At 41.7% G+C, this 25,125-nt stretch overlaps 1 long non-coding RNA gene across 1 annotated transcript in view; it reads right to left on the minus strand.

Moving 5' to 3' along the window:
• The window catches only part of LOC125455703 (uncharacterized), a 78,103-nt gene extending 63,055 nt beyond the window's left edge, over nucleotides 1-15,048 (minus strand). Inside the window, exon 1 of the long non-coding RNA XR_007248292.2 lies at nucleotides 14,896-15,048. This is a non-coding gene — a long non-coding RNA (uncharacterized LOC125455703). The remainder of the gene's footprint in view (nucleotides 1-14,895) is intronic.
• Nucleotides 15,049-25,125: the final 10,077 nt, after the last annotated feature.

Consider the following 25,125-nt stretch of genomic DNA (forward strand, 5'->3'; position numbering starts at 1 on the left):
TCTTCCAGAATGCTTTCAAAGTACCCACAATATGGCTCGTATAACTTTCAGTTAGTAGACTTCAGATTATCAAGGAGAATGACCTCAAGGCCTAGTTTTGGCTTGCACCAACTCAGCACAGGGAGCTGATTATGGGCTTAGCAGCTAAATGAGAGTAACAGAGGCAGTAATGTGGTGGGAGTATGACTGCTGAAATAAGATGGGCTCCCTGATGACACTGCTACTCCCTGGAGTGGTGCTATAACAGTCCTGTCAATGTGCTGGAGAAAAGCTTGTTAAACTGCTGTGACACCCTACAGATACAATGAAAGAAGCTTGAGCTTTCAATGCAACATTCAGTCAATGTGTGACTCCTGCTTGTATCACAACAGAAGTTAAGACAGTGACCAGCAAATTGAATAAACAAGTTTGGGAGTGGAATAGGCCACCACTTACATGCTGAGATTATAGAATCCCTGCAGTGTGGAAACAGGCCATTCAATCCATGGAGTCCACACTGACCCTCCAAAAAGCATCGACCCAGACCTTACCCTATCCCCGTAACCCTACATTTCCCGGGATTAATGTACCTAACCTATACATCCCTGGCCACTGTGAGCAATTTACCATGGCTGGTCCATCTAACCAGCACATCCCTGGATGATGGGAGGAAACTGGAGCACCCGAGGTAATGCACGCAGACACAGGGAGAATGTGCAAACTCATACAGTCACCCAGGTCTGGAATCAATCCTAGATCCCTGGTACTGTGAGACAGCAGTGCTAATCACTGAGTCTTTGTGCCTCCCTAATGGATGAGCTTCAAATTACCTCTTAAAGCAGTGTAAAAGAAGAATGCCAATTTCTCCCAGTAACAGTATGTTTCTTGCCAGAACTGGCAGTTCACCAAGCATTACCATGCATACTCATTAATCTTCTCTTGTACGCTACCGTTCTCATCTGGCATCTCCACAACAGAGTTCATGTGTCATAGATTCATTCATTCATATAGCGCAGAAAAAGCTCTTTGGCCCATCACCAAGGCCCATCAAGTCTGCACTGACATAACTACCAGTAAAAGTGCGCTAATTCCAATTTCCTGCACTTGTCCCAAATCCTTGAATTTTATGATAAAATGTCATTGCTGTCCACAAGCTACTTTCCTGTCTGCATGCATGCCATTACAATACCAGCTGCAACAGGAAGATCCCACATGCGGCCATAATGAATCATAAAATGCTGGCATTCAAGCTCAACAAGCAACTGGGAAGGCAATTTCAATACTGGCCTTAATTTCAAAGGGAATGGAGTATGAAAATATGAAAGATTTAATAAAGGTATATAAGGCACTAGTCAGACGACATCCAGAATACTGTGAACAGTAACCTAAGGAAAGATACATTGGCATTAGAGGTAATCCAGAGAAGGTTCGCTAGACTGATCCTGGAGAAGGAAAGATTTTCTTATGAGGAGAGGTTGAGTATGTTAATCCTGTACTCATTGGAGTTTAGAAGAGTAAGAGGCAACCTTATTGAATTCTTAGGGAGCTTGACAAAGTAGATGCACAAATATTGTATCCCCTTGTGAGACAGTTCGAGGCCAGAAGGTATAATCTCAGAGTCAGCAGTCAGACATTTAAGACAGAGATGAGGAAGAATTTATTCTCAGAGAGGCTGGTGAATCTGTAGATACCAATGTAAATTATTTATTGCAGAAGGCTGTCATTGATAATATTCAAGGCTGAGATAAGACAGATTTTTAATTTGTCAGGGAATCAAAGGCAATGTGGAAAAAGCACAAAAGTGAAGTTGAGGATTAACAGATCAGCCATGGTCTCATTAAACTGCAGAGCATATTCAATGGGCCAAATTGCCTATTGCTGCTCCAATGTTTTATGGTTTTATATCATTAAAGACCTCAACTGGCATAGAAGTGAGCAAGTTCTCTACTATGCCAATGGTAAAATGCTGGTGCTGGCTAGATACTGATGAGTATCTCTCTCACCACTTCAACCATTTTACAACCAGCCCCCAACCTCTTTGCAGGCTCTCTTTGTTGGGTGGGTCAAAGGGAGATGGGTCTGGGTGGGATGCTCTGAGGATCGGTGTGGACTTGTTGGGCCGAAGGGCCTGTTTCCACACTGTAGGGATTCTATGGATAAGATGCCATCCTTGATTTTTAGCTTTATTTCTTAACTTTCTGGGTCCTGGAAAAGGATTAACTTTCCCCAAAGCCAAAATTAAACTCCCTAATACTTTTGGACCTAATGATGGCATTCAGCGCTGTTGTTATTTTCTGTCGAAACTGTATACTCTGCTGCATCGTTCAAATTTGTGTAACTGGCCTATTGCATTGTCATCAGTTTTCTGTTCCGCTGGTAGAAATGATCACTCTACACTAAGCTACCTTGCCCCAAGTTGTCTCTAGCTCGGATTCTTTTCAATTTGACCAATCATCTCTATCAACAGTTACGATCTACTTCAGAATAATTAGCATGTGCATAGAAATCTGTTTTAATAAATAGAACCATGTCAAAATATTTCAACTTTGAACAAAGTGCAAACTTTATTGGATACAGAACAAATTGAAGAAGGAAAATACAAGTAAAGTAACACTAAAGTTTATATCTACGGTTTATGGAGTCAGGTTTATGCCATGGTGGCTCAGTGGTTAGCACTGCTGCCTCACAGTGCCAGGACCCTGGGTTCAATTCTATCCTTGGATGACTGTCCGTGTGGAGTTTGCATGTTTTCCTCATGCCTAGGTGAGTTTCCTCCCACAGTCCAAAAATGTGCAGGCCAGGTGGATTGGCCATGCTAAATTGCCCATAGTCTTCAGGGATGTGTAGATTAGGTGTTAGTGGGTAGGATGCTCTGAGGACCATTGTGGGCTTGTTGGGCTAAAGGGCCTGTTTCCACACTGTAGGGATTGTAAGATATTTACTTCAAGAATTTGTTTAGAGAACACATCAATTGAAAGTTATTGACTTTTGTAGGGATCACCCAGATGTGAACAATAGTCCTCTGGAGAATTGTCTTCAGTCTCGCTTTTTTTTGTTACAGGTGACACTTTCATTTACTATGACTTGACTGCTGACGCTCAATCTCTTGTTCTGGCTATTTTTTCAATACTTCCAAGATCATATTTCTTTCACAATAAGACACAGTGAGGCCTGCTGTAGATTCTCCAGCCAATTTCAACTGCTCAATCCTATAGCTTGTTTTTTCCTTATAAGATTCAAACTGAGATTAAACATCACCTGGCTTCCGTGGAGTTAATGGTGAAGTTTGTGTTTTACACATCCTACAGTGCAGGTCAGTCTGTCATTTACTTTGGCTAATTACTTTCACTGAGCTGCAAACCATGAGGTCTAAACTTCAAATAAAACCTCTCACAGCAAGCACACAGATAAATTGAAATCAAAGTGTCTGCCTGAGCCCTATGATAACAAAGTGTGGAGCTGGATGAACACAGCAGGCCAAGCAACATCTCAGGAGCACAAAAGCTGACGTGTCGGGCCTGGACGCTTCAACGTCAGCTTTTGTGCTCCTGAGATGCTGCTTGGCCTGCTGTGTTCATCCAGCTCCACACTTTGTTACCACCCTTGCCTGGGTCTGCCCCATTGGCCTGGCAAGCCCAATACAACTAACATACACTCTGGCTCCTCCTCCATTGTGCCTGCAGGACTGGCAGCAGCCTCAGCAGTGGCCTTTGTGGCCTGTGGCACTGTTGGGATGTGAGAACGCTAGCCTCTTGTTGGCTGCCAACAATTAAGGAAGACCCTGGGTGCAGACAGTGAACTGTCTGATCATGATCGAAATCAGTTCGAACTTCTCTGACTGGTGGTGGTGAAGTGTACCTCCAACTTTCTGATATTCTTGCACTCTGTAAAATTCTGACCCAAGCATGCAGTAAATTACAGACACATGTTCAATAGGCTAGAGCTGCAGGTCAAAAATGGGCTATACGCTCGGAGGAGAAAACTACACTTCTGAACTTGGAGTAAATTATTAAGGAGAGGAGAGGCTCCACATTTGGATTTCGAAGCACAGTTCAAAAGAGTCCATAATCCTAATGGCAAAGTCAGGGCGGTCAGAACCACTCAGCCACACACCAAGAAACAATTAACTATAAAGTCATGAGAATTGAAACATACAACTGGTCTGTCACCACGTGAAACACTCATACCTTCAGAAGAAATGGTTGGCAACGTCTTTCAGTTTGTGAGGCAAAGGAAGCATGTGTTTTCTTTAACAAATTATGACTTGAATTGTTGCAACATGATTGACATCATTTCATCCTGTATAAGCAAACTTTTATGGCCATGGTCCGCCACTCATAGAATGGCTGATTGCAGTGACTCTGAAAGGCAATCTTAGTCCCTTATATTGGTTCTGCAGAAGGGTCACTGGGCCTGAAATGCTAACTCTGTTTTCTCCTCCACAGATGCTGCCAGACCTGCTGAGCTTTTCCAGCGTTTTAGTCCCTTGTATTCTACTCGTGTTCCCTCTAAGCAGTGAAATGACATCTGCTTCCAGAGGCTGTTGTTGCACATGGAGCAGAAAAAATACAAGGAATGCTCCTGCATCCAATATCTGAGTGATGAATGTTGATCTGGGCCCTGGAAACAAATGGTGATCACAGAAGTGCCTTGCCTACAAACTTGAAAGCAGGCAGCAGCACTCCCAAAGCCCCGGAGACATGGATCGAGAAGGCTTCTGCAAAGTGATGTCATGGAATCATACAGCACAGAAACAGGCCCTTTTGTCCAATACATCCATGCTAACCAGGTTTCTTAACTAAACTAGTCCCATTTCCCAACATTTGGCCGATGTCCTTCTAAACCTTTCCTATTCATGCATTTGTCCAAATGCCTTTTAAATGTTGCAACTGCACCTGTGTCTCCTACTTCCTCTGGCGGTTCATTCCATAGATGAACCACCCTCTGAGTGAAAAAGCTGCTCCTCAGGCACCTTTGACATCTTTCTCCTCTCACCTTAAAATTATGCCCTCTAGTCTTAAACTCCTCAGCCATAGGGAAAAGACCTTTGCTGTTCACCTTATCTATGTCCCTCATTTTTTTTTATAAACCTCTAGAAGGTCATCCCTTAACCTCCTATGCTCCAGTGGAAAGAATGTCCCAGCTTAACTGACTTCTCCTCATAATACAAACTCTCGAATCCACGGTAACACCCTTGTAATTTTTTTTTCCGCACCCTTTACAATTTAATAAAATCCTTCCTAAAGTGGGGTGACCAGAACTGTACATGGTACTTCAGATGTGGCCTCAACAACATCCTATACAAACGTAACATGACATCCAAACTCTTAAACTCAATGGTCTAAACAATGAAGGCAAGCGTTCCAAATGCCTTCTTTATCCTTCTACCTGTGACACAACTTTCAATGAATTACATACCTGAATCCCTAGGCCTCTTTGTTCTACAAACTCTCCAGGACCCTAGCATTAACTGTGTAAGTCATATCCTTGTTCTTCTCACTAAACTGTAGTGCCTTGCATTTATCTAAATTACACTCCAACAGCCACTCCTCAGCCCATTCCACAGGAAACCAACTTTTAAACCCATGATTGATTGCAGGTGCAGAATATATGCTTGACTTCAGCCAATTTTAAAATTAACTTAAAATAAGCAAGGCAACTTGGTTGATTGCTATGTGTGATGTACACCTCCAACTCAAGGTGTGTTCTCAGTTGTAGGTTAGATTAGTGCTACTTTTGCTTTATCTGAGCTAAAAAATACATCCTTGGTTCGCAATACCAATAAGTGACGAGCCTGGACATCTAAAAAGGAATTGGAAATGTACAAGATCCAAATGTAATGCATAAATTAATTTCTGTTCACTTCTGTGAACGATAACAGCATTTGCCTTACATGTCACCAAAGTACATCAGTAAGTAAAAAGGGGAGTTTAAAATAATGCCACAACAATGATGCACAGTAAATTCAGGGATAGTTTTCCCTTCAACAGCATGCTTCCGACAAACAAAGTTTCAAGATGAAGGCGACTTTGAAAGGTCAACAACACATTTTAATTCTACCAAACTGGCAGTAAAATGTAAGGTTTACACTGAAGCGTCATTTGCATTTGCTATCTTCTGGCAAAACACAAGAAATTACTCACAAATAGTGAAGTAATTAAAAATGCAATGACTGTGGCCACTGACTCCTTGTTCAAAAATTTTAAAGTATCAAAGAAACAACAATGGCAATCCATAGCATGTTATTTAATGCTTCCACAGTTGCAAAACAAATGGAATCTATATCCAAAGATGTCTTTCAGCATCAACTGCAGGACCTGAAGGACTGTGAATACTTCAAACTGCAGTTCAATCAATTCATTTACATGACCAATATAGCCCAACAGATTATATTTGTGTATATTGTCTTAAGGATATCATAACTTTAAAAAAATCTTTTCGGCCTTTTGTCCCTTATAGAGAGAACAAGGGGTGAAGATATCTGCAACAAATTCAAAAGATACATGCTTGAGAAAAGCAAGAATAGAGAGAATGGTGGAGAAACTCAGCAGGTCTGGCGGTATCTGTGGGGAGAAAGCAGAGTTAATGTTGCTGCCAGACCTGCTGCATTTCTCCAACAATTTCTGTTTTTGAAAACTCCTTTGAAGGTGTATGGGTCTGTGTGATTGGGTATCCAGAATCCATGACCATGCTAAAATTGTCCATAGTGTTCAGGGGTGTGTGGGTTATAGGGCGATGGGTTTGGGTGGGATGCTTCAAGGGGCGGTTGTGGACTTGTTGGGCCGTAGGGCCTGTTTCCACACTGTAGGGAATCTAATCTAATCTCCCTGGGTTGCATAGATGTAAAGATCGAATATGTTTATCTTAAAATCCATCCCTTCAAGTAGATATCAGACTGGTTGCCAAATTCCAAAAGGCATTTGATTTACAAAGTGGTGAAGTTGATACGGAGTTGATACCATGCATAATGAGTGAGGTGAAATTCAGATCAAGGGACAATAAACAGAGACAAATGCCTACTTCTATCATCCTGTGATTTCAAAGTGAAATCTTGACCGCACATTTAGTCTCCACATAACTCTGTGAGACTGTATTCTACCAAATGAAGATAATCAAGTCCCAAGTATTGCACCCACCTCACAAATACCTGTTTGATAGAATGTGTATAACTATCAGTCTCAAACTCCAACCCACACTTCAAGGCACAGACAGATAGTTTCCCACCTTGTCAAGTAATTTCATATCCGAGCACCCAACCAATAAAAAATGTAAACACGGTAAGGACAGAGCTATTAGTGATATAGTTCATTTCCACTACTTTGATTGCAAACGTAGGATAAATATAAAGTGGAGGATCCCAATCCATGTCTGTGATTCATGTTCAAGCCTTGATTCAATGCAGATGGCCCATTGTGGATCAAGTTCCACCCCTGAGATTTGAGTAAAAAATCCATGCTGACACTGAGACTCACAGAGCAGGGCTGAAGGAATGCTGCTGTGACTTTTGGTGGGGTTGTTAAACTGAGGTCCCAACTACCCCCGAAACGTCAGCTTTTGTGCTCCTGAGATGCTGCTTGGCCTGCTGTGTTCATCCAGCTCCACACTTTGTTATCTTGGATTCTCCAGCATCTGCAGTTCCCATTATCTCTGTCCCAACTACCCTCTTGGGCGAAGGTAAAAAAAAATCATGGGACAATTCTTTGAGAAAATAGGCTGCTGTTTATCCTACATTACAACAGTGGCTGATGGTTACGTGAGTACAGCAGATGGTGGAATTCCGAAGTAAGAGCAAAAAGAAAGCTGGGAGAAAAAGATTCAGCAAGTCAGACAGAAACTGTGGAGTGAAAATAGTTAGACTTTCAGGCCAAAGACCGTACACCAGAACTGCAGCCTGACCTGCTGAAGTTTTCCAGCCATTTTTTAATTCTTATTTTTGGATAAGTGAGTGTATATTTATAATCTATCAAGGTAAAAATAAGCAACTTTGGTATCTAGTTAATTGAGAGTTAGTTCAAGAAATTTGATTCTTAAATACTAAGTATATATATTATTCCAGAAACTTATGTTATAAATGTGGAATGCATATAAAATGCTTATGTTATAAAAATAAATATTACCACACTTGTAATATGTGATGTTTGCAATTGACTTTTGATATTTCTTCTGAAAATAAGATTTGAAAATATTTTTAACAACCAGTGAATACTGGCACAGAAAAGAAGCCAGGGTATAGAGCACTGCTATGAAGGCATTGAAATCTCTCTTGGGTTTTCAGTGCAGCTGCAGTGAACTCACTCACTTCAAAAACGGCAACAGACTAATCATGGAGGATGTACTCAAAGCTAATGATGAGGTGTGTGGGCAATAGACCAAAGTGACAAGTACAAACCCTTGGAATTTCTCTACAGTCCTAAAAATATAATCAAAAATGTTCAGCCCTGCCAAAGAAACTTAAAAGCAGTTCCATTTGGTTGTTTGCAAACAAATTTGACTGGGATTTAACTCTAAGTAAGAATCTGGTAAAGTAAGTTACAAATCAAACTTATAATACATCAACACTCAATTGTTTTGTTGAGTTCAGATTTCAAAGACTGTGACTGCTCCAAAAGTGGTTTTTCTCTGTCTCCATTAGAAATTTGTTTCTTAACAAATTAAAGTTAAACTACAATGTACCCAGGTATTATAATTAGAAGTGGCATATTGTTTGCGTAAACCCTCAAGCAATTTTGCACTTTCTTGAATGACATAAAATGCAATATAATGATGGGTGTTTAAGCATTATGGAAGTGACTGTTCATAGAATGGACCTTCTCATGATTTGCTACATCAAAATAAAAATGATGTAGTAACTCTGAAAGCTGAGATGTTTCATGGAGAAGAAGCCAGCTGCCCATCTTCTTTAGGAAGCCCACCGGATTAAACTCTACCAGGGAATGCTTGGCTGCTGGCAATTACCAAAATACAATGCTGGGCTAGGGAGTTCCATTCACCTGGAGCTTCTGGCCATTCACAGGCCAACATTTCCACAACTTGTGAAGGCCACAGTAGAGATTATGGCTGCTGCTGGGGCACGCCTGTCAAACTGAGCATCAAAGTCGAGAAAGATAGGCATTGTTTGGGATGGTTTATGAATTTGGTTGTCGCTGAGAGAGAGGGAGGAGTGTCAAAAACAAGTGGAGGAAAGTGTCTGTCAGAGGCCACCCCTCTACCCTCAACTCCAATGATCTTGATCGTTAATTGGCTACTGAAGAGCCTTAGGTGAGAGCCAGTTGTCAAGGTGGGTGCTTGGAAAGTTGGTATGTATCTTACCGATACCATCATCAGTCTCTCCTACCATCTTGCTTGCTACTTCTTGGGAGAGGAAGGTTCTGTTTGTTAATCTTCTTTCCCTCTCCATTGATGCTACCTGACCTGCCAAGCATTTCCAACATTTTCTGCTATTATTACTTATATAGAGTCCAGTTCAGTTGGCGACGATGGAACATTGGAACTGTGACTTCATTTTTTTCTGTCTTGTTTGCTTTCAGTTAGATTTCTAAGACATTTTTTTAAAATGAGGGTGCTAAGGACCATGCTAATAAGTGACCAGATGCTGGAAATACAGGCCAATTTTTGTAATGATAAAAATGATCCTTTCTTCGCATACATCTAACTAGTTTGTGAACACTCTTCATGCTATTGACCCAAGTGGGTAGCAGTGGAATGTACAATTGTGAGAGAAAATGATTGAATTCCAAGCGACAAAAGCACCATTTCCTAGCAAATCCTTGCAAGAATTATAACCTGAATAAAGACTAGTAGCTGTGACATTTTTGTGATCTCCCAACAATTACCAAAGCTGCAGAATGTTACACAAGATACCAGTCAGGTTTGCTTAAGGGTCCATCATTCTCCACTAATCCAGTTGGATGATGGTGTTGCAGTACATTTGTTGTCTCATCAGAAATGCACAAATCCTCTCTGCTCCCAAGCTATCTCTTCTCCTCCTGCTGACGATTGCCAATGTCCACTTCATGCACATGGACTGAAAACTCTTCTGTACAATTTGCTTCTTGCAGGATGTTTTTGTCTGCAATTCTCTCCTTTTCTATTTAACTAATAACTGAGGGCAAGTTTTATGGAATGGATTTGGAAATAGAGGTAGATGACTAAAGGAAAATGGCAGTGGCAGTTTGTTCCCCAGTCTGCTACCTCTAACCCTGGCCTGGGGTATTATTGTGAGGGCTGGCGAGGTTCAGGGGTGAGGGCGAGTTAGCAAGCCTGGTGCAACTCTGGCCAATTATGGCAACTAATTGCCTGGGCTTTCACAAGGAAAGACCGCAATTAGTAGGAACATCATTCCAGGGACTGGTGTGGGTTTGGACCCATTCCCTACACCGGATGTAGATTGAAGGTGGCCATACAGACTGCCAAATGTTGAAACAGGATGGTTAAAAGGTTTTCCTCGGATTTCTGGGGCCTCATCGCAGTTGCTCTCTTAAACATTGGATCCACTAGTCTTCATTGCTTCCCTCTTCACTCTCAATGCTCACACATGGCAATTCATGTCTGTACATGTTCCCACCTACCTTCATGGGGCTTTCATATCCTCCACATCTAACCATGCCCCTTAAAAGACATTGTCTCTTACAACCCAATGCCAACTTGGTGACAACTGACAATTCCTATTACTTATCTTTTGCCCTTACACCCACTGTGTCAAGTCAAATTGAGTCTCTCTTGTGGATCTGCAAAATCAGGTGAACTGAGAGGTTACATAGAACATAGAACAGTACAGCACAGGACAGGCCCTTCGGCCCACAATGTTGTGCCGAACTTTTACCTGAAACCTAAGGTCTATCTAACCTCCACTGCTACCTTTATACTAGCATCCATATGCCTATCTAATTGCTGCTCAAATGCCCCTAATGAGACCGGCTCAACTACCCTCTCCAGCAATGCATTCCACCCCCCTACCACTCTTTGAGTAAAGAATCTACCTCTGACGTCTCCCCGATATCTACCTCCTTTCACTTTAAAATTATCTCCCCTCATAAAAGCTACCTCCACCCTAGGAAAAAGTCTCTGGCAGTCTACTCTATCTATACCTCTGATCATTTTGTACACCTCTATCAAATCACCTCTCATCCTTTGTGGTTCTGAAGAAATAAGTCCTAGCTCTCTCAACATTTCCTCGTAAGACCTTCCATCCATTCCAGGCAGCATCCTGGTAAATCTCCTCTGCACCTTTTCCAAAGCTTCCACATCTTTCCTGTGATGAGGCGACCAGAACTGGACACAATACTCCAGGTGTGGCCGAACCAGGCTTTTGTATAGCTGGAGCAGAACTTCACAGCTCTTGAAGTCAGTTCTTCTATTAATGAAAGTTAACTCATCGTACACCTTCTTAACAATTCTATCCACCTGGGTGGCAGCCTTCAGGGAACTGTTGACATGAACCCCAAGATCCCTCTGCTCCTCCACACTGCCAAGAATCTTTCCATTAACCCTATATTCTGCTTTCAAGTTTGTCCTTCCAAAATGAATCACCTCACACTTTTCAGAGTTAAAGTCCATCTGCCACTTCTCAGCCCACCTCTGCATTCTATCAATGTCCCTTTGTAACCTAGAACTGTCCACAACGTGACCCACCTTCGTATCATCCGCGAACTTGCTAATCCACCCTTCCACTCCTTCATCCAAATCATTTACAAACATCACAAATTGAAGAGGACCCAGAACAGATCCTTGTGGTACACCACTCATAACTGAGCACCATGTTGAATATTTTCTGTCCACTACCACCCTTTGTCTTCTAAGGGTCAGCCAATTCTGAATCCAATCTGCCACATTTCCCCTGTACCATTCCTCCTTACCTTCTGCATGAACCTACCATGGGCAACCTTATCAAATGCCTTACTTAAATCCATGTATACCACATCCACTGCTCTACCTTCATCCATGTGTCTGGTCACCTCTTCAAAGAATTCAATAATGTTTGTGCAGCATGATAGACCCCTCACAAATTCATGCTGACTATCATGAATCAAATTGTGCCTTTCCAAGTGATCATAAATCCTATCTCTCAGAGCCCTTTCCAATAATTTGTCCACCACTGACATAAGACTAACTGGTCTGTAATTTCCAGGGTTATTCCTGTTCCCTTTTTTGAACAAGTAAGTGACATTCGGCTCTTTCCAATCTTTAGGCACTATACCCGTGGGCAGTGAGGATGAAGCGATCATTGCCAAAGGCCCTGTGATCTTGTCCCTCACTTCCCACAGAATCCTTGGATAAATCCCATCAGGTTCAGGGTCTTATTTATCTTCAACTTCCTCAGAGTTCCTCGCATATTTTCTTTACCAACATCCACCTGGACGATGCCCGAAACGTCAACTTTCTTGCTCCTAAGATGCTGCTTGGCCTGCTGTATTCATCTAGCTCCACATCTTGTTATCTCAGATTCTCTAGCATCTGCAATTCCTATTACCTTCTCTAGCCTACCAGCCTGTTTCACACTGTCCTCCTCTACGCCTAGGTCCCTGTCAGCTGTGAATACCAAAGAAAAGTATTCATTAAGGACCTCCCTTATCTCTTTAGGCTCTGTGCACAAATTCTGTTTACAATCCTTGATCAGCCATACCCTGTCTCTGGCCATTCTCTTGTTCTGCACATACGTATAAAAAGCCTTGGAGTTTTCCTTGATCCTATCTGCCAAGGTTTTCTCATGCCCCCTAATAGCTCTCCCCAGCCCTTTCTTCAGCTCCTTCCTAGCTATTCTCTCTAGAGCCTTTTCTGTTCCTCTTTTCCTAAACCTTACATAAGCCTCCTTGTTCATCTTAACCAGTCTTTCGAACTCTCTCGAGAACCATGGCTCCCTCACTTGACCACATCTTCTCTGCCTGCTGGGCACAAACATATTGAGCACATGCAGTATGCATTCCTTAAACAATCTCCACATTTCTGTGGTGTTCTTCCCTGACCGCATGTGTTCCCAATTTATGTTACCCATTTCTTGCCTAACTGAATTGTAATTACCCTTCCCCCAGATATAAAACTTATCCTGCTGTGTGTACTTATCCTTTTCCATGACTATTGTGAAAGAAACAGAGTTAAGATCACTACTGTCAAAATGCTTTCCTACTTTTGGCCCGGTTCATTGCCAAGCACTAAATCCAATGTGGCCTCTCCTTGTGCTGGTCTATCTACATACTGTGTCAGGAATCCCTCCTGAATGCACTGGACAAAATGTGCTCCATCTAAACTATTACAACTAAAAAGTTTCCAATCAATATTTGGAAAGTTGAAGTCACCCATGATTACAACTCTGTGACTTCTGTACCTTTCCAGTATCTGCCTCCCAATCCGTTCCTCTACTTCTCTGCAACTATTAATGGGTCTGTAAAAAAACCCCAACAAAGTGACTGCTCCTCTCTTGTTCCTGACCTCAACCCAAACTGACTCTGTAGATGTATCATTCTCGAACTGCCTTTCAGTAGCATATCTTACATGTCTATTGATCTCTGTGAAGAATTCATCTTGCTCCTTGGCATCCACTAATGCTTGGATGCTGGCAGACAGCTGTGGTATGTTTAAAACTTTTAGTATTGACAATGTAGCATAATAATTCAGCCCATCAAATTTGCTTCACCATTTGACCATGGCTAACATGTTTCTCACCCTCGCTTCTCCCCATAACCCTTGGTTCCCATTATTAATCAAGAACCTATCTATCCCTGTCTTAAATACACTCAATAACTTGGTCTCCACAGCACACTGTGACAATGAGTTCTATAGATTTACTTTCCTCTGGCTGAAGAAATTGCTCCTCATCTCAGTTCTCTAGGGTCACCCCTTCACTCTGAGGCTATGCCTTCGGGTCCTTGTCTCACCGACTAGTGGAAACATCTTTTCCATGCTCACTCTATCTAGGCGCCTCCCCCGCCACCCCCCACCGTATTATGAAAATTTCAATCCAATCCCCCCTTGCCTTTTAAACACTATCGCGTTCAGACCCAGAGTCCTCAACTGCTCCTCATATGATGAGTCTTTCACCCCAGGAATCATTCTCATGAACGTCCTCTGGACCTTTTCAAGGGCCAGCACATCCCTCCTTACGTACAGGGCTGTAAACTGCTGGCAATGTTCCAAATGAGGTCTGACCAGACCCTCAGCAGTATATCTCTGCTCTTGTATTCTAGCCCTCTTCAAATGAAGGCTAACATTGTGTTTGCCTTCAAAACTGCCAACATGTTAATCTACATGTTAACCTTATGAGAATCTTGAATTAGTACTTCCAAGTCCCTTCGTGCTTCAGATTTCTGAAGCTACTCTCCATTTCGAAAACAGTCTATGTCTCTATTCTTCCTACCCTGCCCTGTTTCTTTGTATGTTTTCTGTTGTTGAACTTCCTGAATGCAGTTTTTATACCTAGCTTTGTAAAGACCTCTAATCTACTGGAATGTTTGACTTTACTCTCACTTGCTGATTGATGGCCTTGCTGCTTGCCATGTTCCCTTTGTGGGCTTTTTCTGTGCTTTGGATAGCTCTGCATCTATTAATAGTTGAAACAAGGTACTATGCCAATATTGAAGAATGCATTTCAACGTTTCTTTAGACATTTAAATGAATAGGCAAAAGGGCATATGCGAACACACCAAACATGTGGAATGAAAAGTATATAAAAAGATAAATATAAACATCGATTCTTTGGTATAATCTACCTTTTCCCACGTTATTAATCACTTCCATGTAATTTTAACCTAAAGTTCATACTTGTGATTGTGATTGAATAGATTTTTAAACTAAACCAATATGATGCCACATTCAGCTCCTAGATTTTAAGTTGCATTAAAAATTGCTTCAATTATCTCTCTGACAAATATAACTAGTTAATAAATGATATTAAAACAAGGGCACTAAGTCTTGTTTTCATACCTTGTGTCCACAGTTGGATCACAGAAAGCTTATTCCGTCATATAAAATATAAATCACATCATGAAAATTATATTTTCTTCTCCATTTGTTTGATTGCAAATGGTGGATGAAGTATCATATGTAGTATTGCCAATTTTTGCAACTGACTCTTCTCCTGTGAACCTAAGAGTCTGAAGAGCAAATGAACTGCTTACGGATTTAATACAATTTGTTAATGTTTAAATTTTCTACATGAATCAGAACTGTTAAAAACTAACTGCCAACTATGGGACTCCCAAGTGAATCGTGGGTGTGGAAGATGTACCATGAATATTTTAAAACAGTTCAGATATTATACAGAAATGCTTGGCAATCTGTTTGTTTTGTTTACTAAGGATATAATGATGTTAATACAATGTTATGCACAGTCATGGTTCATGGCTCTTCTGGGCCTCCTAAAAATACTGTTGCCTGACAGTAATCTCCCTTTAAGGAAAACAGTGTACCAATCTGGTATGTATTCAATTCATGTCCAACACACAGTTCATTGTTTGGCTTATAATTGTACAAAGCAACTGAACTAACTATGATTTGGCAGTATGTGTCACTCTGGGAGAAAATAAGTAACTGGATTGTCTGTCAAAGAGTGTACATACTGTGCAAGAGGTAGCCATCTCCCAAGACAGGAGCAGTATGATCGGTACACTGTGTACACAAGGGTATTTGGAATGAAATGTGAGCTAGACATAATTGAGTGATAACTTCCATGTGTGAGAGAATACGCCAAAAAGTTAATCTCCAAGAACTAATAAGCCTGCATTCAGAAATAGGAGTAGGCCATAGAATCCCTTGAACCTACTCCAGCACAGAATAATCTCATATGTAAACCCCTCCATAAACTCTACTTTCTTGAATTATCCCCATCTGCCTTGATTCCTTTTGTGCATGGAAAACAATCAGTTTTCATTTTAAAGATACTCAGTAATCAAACATCTTTATCTTTCTGGGGTTGCAGAATCCCTAAGATTCAGGGTGGCACGGTGGCTCAGTGGTTAACACCGCTGCCTTACAGCGCCAGGGGTCCGGGTTTGATTCCACCCTTGGGTGACTGTCTGTGCGGAGTTTGCACGTTCTCCCTGTGTCTGTGTGGGGGTCCTCCAGGTGCTCTGGTTTCCTCCCACAGTTTAAAGATGTGCAGGTTAGCTGGATTGGCCATGCTAAATTGCCTACAGAGCTCAGGGCTGTGTAGATTAGGTAGGTTATAGGAAGATGGGTCTGGGTGGGACGCTCCAAGGGTTGGTGTGGGCTTTTTGGGTTAAAGAGCCTGTTTTCACACTGTAGGGATTCTATGATTCATTACGTCCTGAGTAAAGAAATGTCACCTCACGTGTGCCATAACTGACCAATCCTTAATTATAACCAGTATTTCAAACGTCAGTCATCTTCTAAACCCTCTTAAAATGTCAAATGTTTCAACTGGATCATCTCTGTTTCTTTTAAATGCTATGGCTGAGGTTGTAGGAAAACACCGATGCTCTAGTCCCATGATTCCATTGGTCACAACATATACAGTAAAGATACTTCGCCGGTTACCTAGACAACAAATTAAACACCTTATCCACATCAAGTTTCAAAAAACAAAATTGATCAACTATATTTCTTAATTTCTTAATTAACATGAGTGGTTTATTATTACCTCCACTGGAAATATATTCAAATATAAAATATATTCAACCAAGGAGCAGTATTTGGTTAGCATTTATCGTCAGTGATATAAAGTTATCTTTGCTTATCCCTTTAAATATCTCTAACACATATGCACACACACACACACACACACACACACACACACACACACACACACACACACACACACACACACACACACGCACACACACACAAACAGATAAAGTGGGAAAATCTCTGTTGGCTAGAGTCATACCCGACACATTGGGAGATGGTCATAATTTTTGGAAAGCAGTCATCTCAGCTCTAGGACATTTCTGCAGGAGTTTGTCAGGATAGTGTTCTGGGCCCAGCCAACTTCAGCTGCTGCATTGATGACTTTCTTCCAATCATAACGTAAGAAATGGGGATGTTTGTTGATGATTGAACAATAATCAGCACCATTCACAATTCCTCAGATACTGAAACAATCTGTGCCCAAATGGAGCAAAATCTGGAAAATGCCCAGACTTGGGCTGAAATGTGGCAAGTAACATTTGGGCAATACAGGTAATGACCATCTCCAAAAAGAGAGAATTGAAGGATGATTATTTAACATTCAATGATGCTAACATCACTGAATTCACCACTAGCCACATTGGTAGGCAAATACCATTGGTCAGAAACTGACCTAGAATTGCTGTATAGAAGCTACAAGAGCTGGCCAGAGACAAGAAATCCTTCCCTCCTGACTCCTCAAAACCTGTCCACCATCTATGAAGCACAAGCGACGGAATACTCCCCAACTGCCTGGATGAACTGCAGCCCCAACAACACTCAAGAAGCTTGGCACGATCCAGGGCAAAGCAGCCCACTTGATTGGCACCACATCCACAAGCATCCACTCCCTCCCCTACTGATGCTCAGAAGTAGCAATTATGTGCCATCTGCAAGATATACTACAGAGAAAATGTGGGATTGATGTGGCACAGTGCTGTAGAGCGAGATGAGCACATCCTAGACTGAGGACTGCTGAGCTGTAAGGCTAGCTGCCTGTTTAATGATTGCACTAACTGGCAAAGCAAGGCAAGCGAGAGCAGTGATGCTGTGATCCTGCAGGTAGGTGCTGAGTGATTAAGCGTTAAGATGGCACATGAACCTTTCTGACAGGAAGCTTTGTCCATTCTGTATACTAAGTTTCTGTCACTGTGCAAAGTGTCCCTGCTACAGCCTTTCAAAGCCAGCTGCTGGTGTGCCCTGAAAAGTAGGTCTGCACTTCCAGAATGCACTGCAATGAATTGTTGAAGTGCCCAGATGGTACAGACGGTTTGACAGAAGATGGGTGTTAAAATCCATAGAGAAACAGTGCGTGAGCCTGGTGACGTTGATCATGCCTTGGGTGACAGTTTGGTCATCGTTCAGAATAAGCGGCAAGCTAAACCTGCCAGGTACCCCCTCCGGTTTCCTCCTCAAGTTTTCCAAACTAGCTTATTTGTTGAGTTCGTTCCGGTGGGAGGCTGAATATTAATGATTATATTATATTATTAGCAAGACGTTCAACAAGTGCTAACCCTTGTGGAATGGCATCTTGTCAATGCCTGGCAACAGTGTTGTCACACTGCTTGTGAAAACCATAAAAGATAGAACGAAATGATCTCTTTTTTGGGATGAGCCTTGTCAATTTTCTGATCTCATTCTGTCACATCATGGAGTTAGCTCATGTCCCTCAGACCCCTATAAAGCTCTGCCCTATGTGCCTAAGGGAGTGTGGTGAAGAAGCATTCCTTCTATAGGAAACCGACACCAGCAAGTAGCTTAGATAATAAAATGTGAGGCTGGATGAACACAGCAGGACCAGCAGCATCTCAGGAGCACAAACGCTGACGTTTCGGGCCTAGACCCTTCATCAGAGAGGGGGATGGGGTGAGGGTTCTGGAATAAATAGGGAGCGAGGGGGAGGCGGACCGAAGATGGAGAGAAAAGAAGATAGGTGGAGAGGGGAGTATAGGTGGGGAGGTAGGGAGGGGGTAGGTCAGTCCAGGGAAAACAGACAGGTCAAGGAGGTGGAATGAGGTTAATAGGTAGGAGATGGAGGTGCAGCTTGGGGTGGGAGGAAGGGATGGGCGAGAGGAAGAACAGGTTAGGGAGGCAGAGACAGGCTGGACTGGTTTTGGGATGCGGTGTGGGAAGGGGAGATTTTGAAGCTGGTGAAGTCAACATTGAAACCATTGGGCTGCAGGGTTCCCAAGTTCGTCCCCTCCCCCCACTGTACCACACAACCAGCCTAGCTCTTCCCCTCCACCCACTGCATCCCAAAACCAGTCCAGCCTGTCTCTGCCTCCCTAACCTGTTCTCCCTCTCACCCATCCCTTCCTCCCACCCCAAGCTGCACCTCCATCTCCCACCTACTAACCTCAAGCTGCCTCCTTGATCTGTCCGTCTTCCCTGGACTGACTTATCCCCTCCCTACCTCCCCACCTATACTCTCCTCTCCACCTGTCTTCTTTTCTCTCCATCTTCAGTCCGCCTCCCCCTCCCTCTCTAATTATTCCAGAACCCTCACCCCATCCCCCTCTCTGATGAAGGGTCTCGGCCGGAAACGTCAGCTTTTGTGCTCCTGAGATGCTGCTGGACCTGTTGCGTTCATCCAACCCCACACTTTGTTATCTTGGATTCTCCAGCATCTGCAGTTCCCATTATCACCAGCAAAGAGCTGTACTGTTGGCACACATCATACCTGAATCAGCTGGAACCAAAGTCCTGCTTAAAATATAGCTAGGGTTGTAAATGCTTTACAGATCTTTAACCGAATAACATCAAGGGAAGTAAATTTATTAAAAGTGCTGAAATCTAACAATAACAAAACAAGAATCAGAACGAGAAAGTAAACGACAAGCAATAAGGAGACCATGTGTGGCCAGAGCCTCGATAATGTGATAGAGCATAAAGTAATAATTGAAAACAAGAGAATATGGATATTAAACAAAAACAATTTAAATTTCTTGTAATACCATGTACAAAAATATTCCAAAAAAATTAATAAACTTGAAACAATAATTTGAAGAAGATCCAGAGGATGGAGTTGAGTGAAATATAGCTGCATAGAGAGAATGATTGACAACTATGAATTGCCATGTATAATATGCATAGGAAGGAAAGGGAAAGACAGAGAGAGGTGGAATCACTATATTAGTTGCCAAGAAAATAATACAGGAGGAGAGAATAGATATAACTACCAGAAATAAGTGTGAATAAAATAAATAAATAAATATGGAATAAACATGATTTGAGTTAGATAGGAAGAGGTACAATTCCCTAATAGAAGTATTCCATACAAAGTTCAACAAGAGAAAGAATTATTGTTGGATTCTGTATTAAGTAGTGAACAGAACAATCAGCAGAAGTAAGGTTTGTGATTGTAATCAAAAGTGGCAGAAATAGAATAAAAATTGGAAAAGCGAGCACTGAATAACCATTTTGTTCCAGTCTCTACTGAAGAAAATAATGAAATATAATCTTCAAAAGTCAATAAACTTGAAAAGAGTACTAATACAATTGGGACAAAAAAAGCTATAAAAAGGCCAAAGAAAGTAAGGTCCCAGGTGATATATACCTATGCACATTAAAAGAAATAGGAGAGGAGATGTCAGATCCTGTGCAAACCAACTGGCAAAGGTACTCACTGATCAGAGATAATGGGAACTGCAGATGCTCACTGACATCTTTAAGCTCTCCCTCCTACACACCAAAATGCCCACCTGCTTCAAGAAGACCACCATCATCCCAGCACCTAACAAATCCCATGCAAAGTTCCTTAATGACTACCGCCCAGTGGCTCTGACCTCAATAATCATGAAGTGCCTCGAGAGGCAGGTCATGGCCTACATCATCTCCAGCCTCCCAGTCTGCCTTCATCCCCTGCAAATTGCCTACCGATGTAACAGGTCCACAGAGGACGGCATATCCCTAGCTCTGTGCACATATAGAGATGGTAAAATAAAACCTGGAGAACCATGCATAACATCGATGCCAGAAAAGCACAAACATCTAGGCTATTGTATGTTCTGTCAGATGTTAAACTGAGGTACACTCTGCACTGTGAGGTAAATATAAAAAAACCCAATGATACTCTTCAAACAGTTGAGACATTCTTCTTAACTTCATCAAAATTTATTCCACAATCACTGATGAAACAGATTGCCTTGTCATTGTCACATTGTTGTTTGTGAGAACCAGCTGTGAACACATAGGCATATGTATTTCATACATTACAGCATTTCACTGTCTGTAAATGTCAAGAGGCTGCGGTTAGATTGTCTCTTTATGGAGATGGCCATTGCCTGGCATTTGTGTGGCATGAATGTTACATGCCACATTTCAGCTCAAGTAAGTATTATCCAGATTTTCTTGCATCTGAACACATGCTGCTTCAGTATCTTAGGGATTGCAAATGATACCTTACATTGTGCAATCATTGTGCAATCAAATGTCCACAATACTGACCTTATGATGGAGGGAAGGCCAGTGATGAAGCCGCTGAAGATGGTTAGTCCAAGACACTACCCTGAGGAAGTCCTGCAGGCATGTCCTGGAGCTGAGATGACCAACCTCCAACAACCACAAACATCTTCCAATGTGCCAGGTATGACTCCAACCAGTTACCCCAAATACTACTGATTCCAGTTTTGCTAGGGCCCCTTGATGCCACACTCAGTCGAATGCAGCTTTGACGTCAAGGGCTGTCATCTTACTCACTTCTGGAATTCAGCTCTTTTGTCCATGTTTAAACTAAGGCTGTAATGCAGTCAGGAGCTGGGTGGAGCCTAAACTAGGCATCACTGAGCAGACTTGTGCTGAACAGATTATTGCTGCTGATAGCACTGTTGATGATACCTTACATCAATTTAAAGATGATCAAGGGTAGATTGACGGGGTGTGTCCTGCTAATTTTGTACAAGACAACAAGACAAACTCGGGCAGTTATCCACATTGTCAGGTAAATGTCAGTTTTGTAACAGTACTGGAACAGCTTGGCTCGGAGTGCAGCAAACTCTGAGGTGTAAGTATTGGAATGTTGTCAGGATTTATAGGCTTTGCAGTATCCAGTATCTGCAACCATTTCTTGCTATCATGTGGAGTGAATCGAATTGGCTCAAGGCTGGCATCTGTGATGCTGCGGACCACCAGAGGAGGCCAAGTTGGATTATCTGCTTAAAAATTCTGGCTGCAGATGGTTTTTGATATGGCCTGATTCATATTTTGGTACATGGAGGTGAAGAAATTGTGCCTTACAGTGATCACTGTTGGTGTACATTTCCTCTGGATTTGGTGGTGTGAATTTCCCCTATCATTTGTCCTTCTAGTAGCTTGATGTATGGATGTAGGCTGAGATTTTAAGCAGTGAGCCAAAGTCCATGAAGGACTGCAGGCATTCCTTGACATTAGAGAGGAACGGTTCAATATTTTGCGCTAAATATAGTTTGAGATTTCAAAGGCATCAGCAACACTTTCTGTTAGAATTTTCACTGGGGGGAGGGGGAGGCAGAACAGACCACCCTCAACATATCTTGGATTCAACAAGTATAACCCTGTTAAAGAGTTCTGGTTCTAGACACTTTAAAGGAGTGGTTGTCTGAGGATGGATATGTATTATGGCCCTAGGTAGGATTTCTTTAGCTTTCGCCTAGAACACCATCACCTCCCACATCCAGAAGTCATGGACGTAGACCACAAAGTCTCCAGAATGATTTAGATCTGTTGGCACGAGGCCCGGAATTCTTTGGGCTGCGTCCAATGCCATATCCATTTTGTTATCCAGGGCATGCAAGCATGTTAGAATACAATGAATGAATTTCATTGGCAAGGCCACTGATTTTCACGTTCAGTGAAGAATGGAAGATAATTTACAACATGATTCCCAAAACACCAATAAAATTCTTGGAATTCCATTTCATAAGAGTGGAGTTTGAGTTAGGAAGTCCCTGGAAACTAGGGTCTAGATGATTGTCTTTTTAATTTGATGTTTGCGCGTTTTATTGAGAAACAAGAACTGTTACATTTCTTACACTTTGACATAAAGAATCAATTTTATTCACCAGGAATTAATCTTATACTCCCCTTTTAAGAGAAACTAATGATTGAAAATGAAGTATCTTAGGAATCATTAAATAAGAATTATGCTCTAGTTTTGATATCAGTTTAAATAGTTTGACTGCTGAAAATCCAGCAAGTCTTCAGGTCACCAACTTTATTTAGTTGGTATAAATCAAATCAGAAATTTAACTCTTTGATTAATGGACTTGGTTCAAATGTATTTTTGCTGCATTGAGAGTATTACCCTCTGCAGGATAATTAATACCTAAACACTATTTATTTTGATTCATTTTGAGCTCAAGTGACCTCACCAACTATATAAAGTAAAACAATGCATAGATACATGGAAAAACTGGCACCTGTTCTATTCTTGATCCTGCCCTTAGCATGTATTTGCCTCACCAGACGAAAATACTGTTGCTAAGTTGTATCTCAGTTGGTAGCTTGCACTTCTCTGAGTCAGAGGGTTGTGGTTCCAGTCCAAATCTAGGATTTAGGGAGGCAATGGCCTATTGGTATTATTGCTGGACAGATAATCTAGAGACCTAGGTAATGTTCTGGGGACCTGGATTTGAATACTACTACGGCAGATGGTGGAATTTGAATTCAATAAATATCTGGAATTAAGAGTCTAATTAAGACCGTGAATCATTGCTGATTGTCAGGAAAACCCATCTGGTTCACTAATGTCCTTTAGGGATGGAAACTGCCATCCTGACCTGGTCTGGCCTACATGTGGCTCCAGACCCACAGCAATACAGTTGACTTTTAACTGCCCTCTGGGCAATTAGGGATGGGTAATAAATGCTAGCCCAGCCAGTGACATTCTCATCCCATGAATGAATAAAGAAAAATGAATTTGATTAAAAGCATCCAAAGCTGCTAGTTTAGTACAGTGCTGATGCAGTGTTGTACATTTGAAGGTGCCAGCTGGGATGTTAACCCAAGGTCCTAAATGCCACCTCTTTTTGACCTAAAAGAATCCTATGACACCATTTTGATCAAGAGAGATATCTTTGATATACTGACCACTAATTTTCCCTCAAACAATATCACAAAGCAAAATTAATCTTGTTATTATCACATTTGTGTTTGAGGGAGCTTGCAGTCTAAAAATTGGATATTTGTAAGAATATCTATTCAATTGGAAAACCAACATGCAGTATAAATGTTGATTTCCTTCAGAACTGCTATTCTTGTGAATTATCTTGATGAGTGCAAGATCAAAAAGTTCGACAAGATATGTCTTTTATCACCAATACCTAAGGAGGATATCATCACAATTAATGGATACAGCCCTGCTGCTGGTCATGGTCTCAGTACTGGCTCTCCTGGTAATATTTGGCGTTTGATAATGCATCCACTGACCTCGACCATTTATGTGAAGTCATTGAACTTATGACATTGCACCCAGATGCTCAGGCCTGAACACCATGGCATTTCCCTCTGTGGTTTTCTATTCCTCCTGCCCTCTGAGTGGAGTGTCTGGAGTACTCCCTGATCTCTTGTGGCTATCAAACATCTCTCCTCCATGAATAAGTCCTCCAGTGCAATATCAGAAACTGTGGGCTAGCCATAGTGAATAGAACTATGCAACAAAAAAAATCAATGATTTCAGCACCTCCTGGAGCCCTATTGCACCAACAATTTAAACAATGCTAACTAGCTTTCATCTGTGCTAGCAAGGAACAATTTTTGGCCCTCTGCTGATTCATGGGATCAATGAACAGCATGGTTAATGCTGATTGCGCAAAACAATAATAATAATGAATAGGCAGCATAGGGACAGTGTGCGTCCTGCTTCCTGCTGAAGATGAGTAGGATAATTGGGCCTCATGATCTATGCAATTACTTTTGAGGTCTATCCAATTTAGCTACATCCCTATCTTCTGCATCCAAACAGATAAAACCTAACACCATAAAAAGAGACAAAAGGAAACCAGGAAATTGCTGTCAGGTGTTCAAAACCAGTCCATCAGATGCCATTGACTTTGGATATGAATACATCGAATTGGAGCAGAAGTAGACCATTCAGTCCCTTAAATCTGCTGGTCCATTCAATAAAATCAGGGCTGATCTGTTTTTGTTTCAAACTCCACATTCTCTTCTAGCCACGATAACCGTTGATTCCCTTGCCTAATAAAAATCTATCTTCTCCACTCATCACATCCTGCTAATCTGAAATAGACTCATTTGTACTCAGTTTCTGTTCTCTTCACCCAGCTAATGTGGCATCCATGCTAATATGCTACCTCCTTTACCATCAGCTCCAAGTTATGCAATAACCTTTTATTTGGCACCTTGTTATATGCCTTCTGCAATTCAAAGTACAGTTTGTCTATAGACTGCCCTTTATTCACAGTGTATATTATTTCCTTATGTCCAAAAACTGTCAAGCAATGGCTTCCTAATTAGACAAAATTAAACTACCTCTCCTTGACATTAATGTTGTCACCATTCCTCGTCGTCCACCATCTCAACAGCAGAACATAA

This window comes from Stegostoma tigrinum, chromosome 10 (genome assembly GCF_030684315.1).
Source record: "Stegostoma tigrinum isolate sSteTig4 chromosome 10, sSteTig4.hap1, whole genome shotgun sequence".
Classification (NCBI taxonomy): Eukaryota; Metazoa; Chordata; class Chondrichthyes; order Orectolobiformes; family Stegostomatidae; genus Stegostoma; species Stegostoma tigrinum.